This window comes from Lathyrus oleraceus, chromosome 3 (assembly GCF_024323335.1).
Source record: "Lathyrus oleraceus cultivar Zhongwan6 chromosome 3, CAAS_Psat_ZW6_1.0, whole genome shotgun sequence".
Lineage (NCBI taxonomy): Eukaryota > Viridiplantae > Streptophyta > Magnoliopsida > Fabales > Fabaceae > Lathyrus > Lathyrus oleraceus.
The window spans coordinates 55,383,059-55,390,102 of record NC_066581.1 but is presented as its reverse complement, the minus strand read 5'-3'; positions in this window follow the sequence as shown (position 1 = coordinate 55,390,102).

Genomic DNA, 7,044 nt, shown 5'->3' with positions numbered 1-7,044 from the left:
GATAAGCCAGTGAAGAATACGCGGAGTTTGCTTGATCATACCTGACGTGACGTGTTCGTCCTCACTCAACGGTCTATCAATCTTTAGGATAGAAGTTGTAAAGTCCTTCAGGTCAAATTCAGGATCAAAGTGCAGGTCATGCCAGCACTTGAAAACCATCGACGGAGACGGCATTTGAAATACCGTTTCCCAATCAGACTCAAGCTTCAAAGGTATATGTTCTGACACCGATAGAACACCGGAACATATAGCCTCTACCAGTTTGTAAACCAGCATAAAAGGCCCGGATGAAATCCTCATGATAGTCATCTTTTGTAGATAGAAAGGACCCAAGTCTTTGTGCATGTAACAGTTCAACTACTTCATTTAGGTGCAGATGAACAACATCTGTTTTATCAAAGATATGAGGTTTCATTACCAACCTGGTCTTGAAGGATTCCTCAAATTCAGCAGTGATGGCAGGATGAAGAATGTCTAAGGCGTTTGAAGGAACATCTGGTGGTTGCTGAGAAGTACCGGCTGCTTCCTTTCCCTTTCCTTTTCCTTTGGCTCTGGCTGGAATAGTGCGTGGAGGCATGGTGATGTGAGATTTAGGGTTTTACCAAGTTTATGAGAGAGAGTGAGGATGAGGAGGATTAAGGTTAGCTACTGGTTTTGGGTTTTTGAGGGCAGATGAGATGAAGTAATGAGATAGGAAGTGATATGATTGGCTGATGTGTCGATGCATGAGAGAGAAAGAAATGCATTTAATTCAGATAGCATCAGTATGTATCGATGCAGATAGTCATGCGTCGATGCCTAGTATTCAGAATTGTCATGTGTATCGATACATGCGATGGATGCGTCGATGCCAAATGTTTACAATTGCCCTGTGTATCGATACATGCGAAGGATGCATCGATGCATCCTGAAGCAGTTTTTGAAAAAAATTGAATTTTTGAATATATGGATCGATGCAGGCTTCGTTTGTGTCGATGCATACTGATGCTGAACCTGTTTTTAATGAATTTTAATGCAGTATGAATATGCATTATGCACTGTCATGATGATTATGCTCAACAGAGATTCAGAAGTCAATTCATTAGTGTGCACACAATATGGACAGGAGTATATGCAATCAAATTTTGTGTCAACTATAGTAAGAACATTTGTGTAACACCTCAAAATTTGCCCTCCTCTCTTGGGACTAGCATTATCATTGTACATATCATTTTTAGGTCATTAGGCATTGCATATTGCATATCATGTGGTTACATTGTGCAAGCTATCCTCCCAAGTCTTGATCAGAAGATGGGAAAGTCAAAGGCAAGCCTAGGGTTTTATTGATTGATCATGGGCCATCTGAGGATTGGATTGTGAATTAGGGTTTCATGATTCTCAATGGATATTGGTCTTCATCTTGATTGAAGTGATACATCATCATCATCATGGTGGGGTATCATCAGAAGTTTGAAGAAGATTCCTTGAGATTAGGGTTTTGACCACTGGTCAACCCTAATCAGTTGTATTGGGCCAGTCAGGGCATGATCAGGAGATGGGGTTATGATGGTTATGGGGTTCATTATGTGATTATTTTGTGCTTATGGAGGCTAGGGTTGCACCCTTGAGCCATTTCAGTTGAAGATTGGAGCTCAATTTGATTTATGCATTGCCGAATTCATCTGTCAGTTGAAAAGTCAACTGTGGTCAACTGTACATGATCTGATGGATTTGGAGGTGGAAATGAGTTGGATACACTTCATTCATGTTGGAACAAGTGTTATTTGACATTGCAAAGCTTAAAAATGAAGAAAATCAAGTCAGGACAAAAACTGCCAAAAATAGAAAGTGACTTGTAACTGAAGTTTCCAAAAATGGAAAGTTTTGGACCTCAAAGCCACGTGTCCAAGGAAGCTTCAAATGAGAAAGTGTTCAACATGAAAGTTGTAGATCTTGAACTCACCTTTCCAAAAAGTCCAAGAACTTGAAAATCCCATGTATGGTTGGAAAGTTATGGCTCAGTGAATTTCAAAAATGACCCGTAATCAGGAGGCCATAATTACCACATACTTTGTCCAAATTGCAAGTTCTTTATATGCACAAACTCCATTTGACATGTACTTTGAGGGTGCATCATTGGATTTGTTCAAAAATGGCCAAGGCAAAAAGTCGCTTTTCAACTGGACAGCTGAATTGGACCAGGGGCAAAATTGTCCAACTCTCAAAATAATTGGAATTTTTGAATGGGATTTTTTCCAACACCTCAGGAATGGCATTTTAAGCTTGTTTGAATCATCACTTTGTGGCCAAAGCATATGGTTTGAGTTTTGGTTTGAAAAATGAAATGGTGAAAATTGGACATTTTTGCATCCACATGTGATTTTGAGAAATACATGACCAATAAGCATGGGACAAGTTTCTACAGTCCACATGTGATATTTAGAAGGTGTATGTGCTGTCAAAACAGGTGGCACTAGCTGTCATGGTGAAATTCCAATTTTACCCCTCCTTTGAAAATTGCCATTTACACTAACAATGCTTTTGGTTAATTAAGTGGATTAGTGGAAGATTAAGGTATCATATATAATCTAAATCTCCTTCTAATCATAACAGAATGCACAATTACCAAGTTCAGATCTCAAAACCATTCCAATTCTCTCAAAATCATCAAGAACTCAAAAATCTTCAAATCCAAGTTTCTTCACCAAACCTTAACCAATTTACACGATTCTTGTTGCATTCAACCACTATAATCATCCTCTCAAACTGTTTTGCTAATTTGGAGGGAGAAGAGTATGAAATCGCAGCTGTGCTAAGAAGCTTCATTCATGGTGAAATTGGATTTCGAGCAACAGGAGCACAATTGACCAAACCTGAGCATCACATACTGCTGCCACGAGCTTGCACTGTCACTGTTTCGCCAAATCGCGCGCCAACTCATCATAATTCGCTGCTGCCATAGCAGGTAGGTCCAAATTCGATCTCAAGCTTTCGCCTAATCATTGTGTGCGTGTGGTAGAGCAGGTCACGTAGATTATCATGCTACTTTTAGAATTGCAAATGGTTGATTGTGCGCTGAGAAATCGCGACTCGAAACTTAGATGTAAAACCCTAGATCACACGATTCTTGAGATTTAGGAATTTTTAGGTTGATTGGAGTTGAGATTCGTGTTCTTCTCGCTCATACGGTTCCAACGACTATGAGTTTGTGCATTTTGGTTAGGATTTGCGGATTTGGTGTTTTGAAGTGTTCTTCATATTTCTGGAAAATTCATGGATGGAGATGATGATGTGTGTTCGTTTGATCCAATTTCCATTTTGAAAATTCAAAAAACGCGTTTACCGCCCCCGCCACTGAATATTACAATTCTGCCATTATTGTTTTAATTTAATTAATATTAATTCATTAGAAAATCATAAAAATTCATTAACATGTTTAATAATTCATAAAAAATAGTAGAAAATTCAGAAAAATATGGAAATTTTTGTGTTGACTTTGTGGTTGAGTGTAGAATTTTTTTGACCTATTGGTCAAAGTTGTGCATGGTATATTTTTGGTTTGACCTAAGGTTCTTTCACATGTATGACATTTCGACACACTTTACCATTTTAATTGGGAAATGCACATGATGTAAAATAAATTCTTGAAAATTTTTGTGATGATTCTTGACTGATTGATGCTCATTTCTATGTAAATTTCATGCATTTTTGATACCTGGTCAATGAGCAGCAAATTCTGGAACTTAGGTGTGACAATTTGTGTCACGCCTCATTATGTCAACTTGCTGGATTTTTTTGATTGGCTTATACTTGTTGAAATTGATTGAAATTTTGCATGGTGAATTGTTGACATGTTAGGATGCTTGGTGAATTTTTGTGGAATTTTGCACTGTATTTTCTATTTGATCATGATTTTTCATTTCTGGTGATTGAATTTGCAAGTTCATATGACATAGGTTGGTAGAATGATTGAGAAATGCTCATGTTGTATTGTATGGTCATGAAATTTGATATGCATGAACTAGACACATTTTAGGACCTCCCTGTTTTGGTCTCATCCATTTCTTTATTGTTTTCATTGAGTTATGAATTTTTGAAGTGGATGTATGCATGGATGTTGTGGTTTGAAGCATGAAATTGTGACTGTTTTTGTTGATTTTCATTGACATGGTTCTATTTGCCCAATTGAGCTCAAATTTGACATGGTAGACCTTGATTGCCCCCTGTTTAGGTGTAATTAATTTGAGAATTTTTGGATGTGTTTTGGTGTGGATTTGAATGCAATACTTCTGTTTGTATGTTTGATGCTCCATTTGACTTAATGTGAATTGTTTTGAGCATAGCATGAACATGATGGATGATATAAACATGAGACCAATGATGTTTGCTCTTGTTTGACTTTAATTTGATTTTGGTTGGTGAATACCTTGCTGTTTACTATTTTTTCCCTTGCTTTGGACCCTAGGCTTAGCCTAGTGGTCTAGTTGCTAATGTTTGCTTGATTTTTCAGGATCAAAAGGCAAAGCTTGTGGATAATGGTTCAAATCAATTTTAATTGATGTTGTTGATGTTTGTACACTAACATAACATTGTTTTGTAGGTGATGAAGCTTAGGTTTAAGCTTTGAGCTTGCTTTGTTGTGCATTGTTTTGTATAGTTTGATTGATTGAACACTTGCTGTTTGGTTTTGTCTGTCTGAGTACTAACTGTGTGTGACTGTTTCCAGGTACTTTAGTTGCTCAGTTCCTTGTGAACTATTGCTTTGCTTTGCTTAAGGAACTCGCATTGAGGTAAGTCCTCTTGACTTCATGTAGTCTGGAGACCCGGCTGTTACCGGGCCGGGCAAATAAATGTCTGAAGTCCTCCTTAAGAGGCAATGATTGTGGTTGTTTATTTTTAAGCCCAAGCAGGTGAAAGTCCTTTAAATAAGGCAATTGGTGGAAGGTAGGGGTATGCAGCCTACCCCCCACTATTCAGTTGAGTCTTCTCCTTGCTCCCATTACATGGTTGTAGCATTGAGATCAAAAGCCCAAGATCCTGTGCAGTGCACATTGTGTCAGAGTCATCGAGTATAGAAGGGTCCCCCCATTCTGGACCCATGCTCATTTGTCAGAAGCTCTCCCTGGTTAGGGATAAGAGCTGTGAGGTCTGATCCTCACTTCATCCTTTCATCTGCTTCACCTTAGCCTCGTAATGGCAAGGTTAAGAGCAAACACAGCCCGTACAGACGACTTGCTGAGGCAGTCAAACCTATTGTGTGAGCCCCTTGTTTTGGCTATAGTGCGTGCTCTGTGAATCTCTGATTGACATGCTTGTTTGAGATGCCTGTTCTCATTTGATGATATATGATTGTATGCTTGTGTGCTAGCTTCTTTCCTGGTTAGGTTAGTTTGCTTATGCAAGTAGGATAGAAAACCGAACTTAGGGTAAACGATGCATGACAACATTAGGCTCGAGTCTCAGCTCCCTAGTCGCGTGTCTTTCCCCGGTTTCTGGTTAGCAATTTAGTCCCTTTCAGGGGAACTACATCGCCCTGATCCTCGTTCCAGACGAGGTATGTAGGCAGGTGGTCGTGCGAGACCACTCCGGGCAACCTTTTTCTTTTTTGCGTGCGTTTACTTATTATCTGACTGCGTGTTTTGGTTCGGATGCCGACGTAAGCCCAGGATTGGCAGTCGGGCTCCACGTTTGCCCTTTTGAGTGTGTTTTGGTTCGGATGCCGACGTAATTCCATCCAGTGGTTGTCGGGCTCCATGTTTGCCACCTTTGTTTGTTTGATTGTTTTGTGTTGTTTGGCGTGCGTAAGCCGAACTACAGAGGCTCTGATTCTTGTTCCAGACAAGATATGTAGGCATAAGGTGCGATACCTTATCGAGCTCCCTTCTCCTAACCCCACCTGCGTTCCCCTGTGTGTGTGTGATGTTTAGCAACCTTTTCTTTTCTAGGACGTGGATCCCTAGGAGTACCTAGGACGTGAGGGGTGCTAATACCTTCCCCTCGCGTAACCGACTCCCGAACCTTTTCTTTCTGGTCGCGAGACCATGTCTTTCCAGGTTTCTCTGAGCGTTTCCTTTCCCTATCTTGGGATAAATAACGCGCAGTGGCGGCTCTGTGTGTTTTTATTTTGAGTCTCGCCGGTTGATTTTTCGCAGGATGCGACAATTTGATGTAACATACACAATCACTTAGCAATAAGAAAATTGTAGAAAGGATTGATATTACCTCTGTTGGAGAACTCGTGTGATGGATAATTGACATCTAAAACAGCTCTTATTAACCATGGTGAGGCATAATATAATTAAGAGATAACATGTTTATGACATCAATTGAGAAAGATCTAAAATTCCCAATTCGCGACGAATGTTGAAGAAAGGTTCCGTTGCCAATGGTTTAGTGAAAATATCAGCGAGCTGATTTTTGGAATCAACGTGCTCAAAGACAACGTCTTCTTTTTCAACATGATCACGAAGGAAATGATGTCTTATCTCTATGTGTTTAGTGCGTGAGTGTAAAACAGGGTTTTTAGTAAGGTTTATGGCACTAGTGTTGTCACATTTGATAGGAATACGTTTGAGTTGAATGTTGAAGTCTTGTAGTTGCTGCTTCAGCCATAAAATCTGAGCGCAACAACTACCGGCTGCAACGTATTCTGCCTCAGCAGTTGACAAAGCCACAGAAACTTGCTTTTTGCTATGCCAACTGACCAAGGAGTTTGAAAACAGGTGACATGTGCCACTTGTGCTTTTCCTATCTGATTTGCAGCCAGCAAAATCAGAATCGGAGTACCCTACTAAGCTACAATCACTTCCTTTGGAGTACCAAAGCCCATATTTAGGTGTTCCGTGAAGGTATCTAAATATGCGCTTTACCGCTTTAAGGTGCGATTCCTTAGGATTTGATTGATAGCGTGCACACATACAAACACTAAACATGATGTCAGGCCTAGAAGCAGAAAGATACAAGAGAGATCCGATCATACCTCTGAACCTTTTGACATCTACACACTTACCATGCTCATCCTTGTCTAGATTTCCGTTGGTAGGCATTGGGGTGTCAATCGATTTT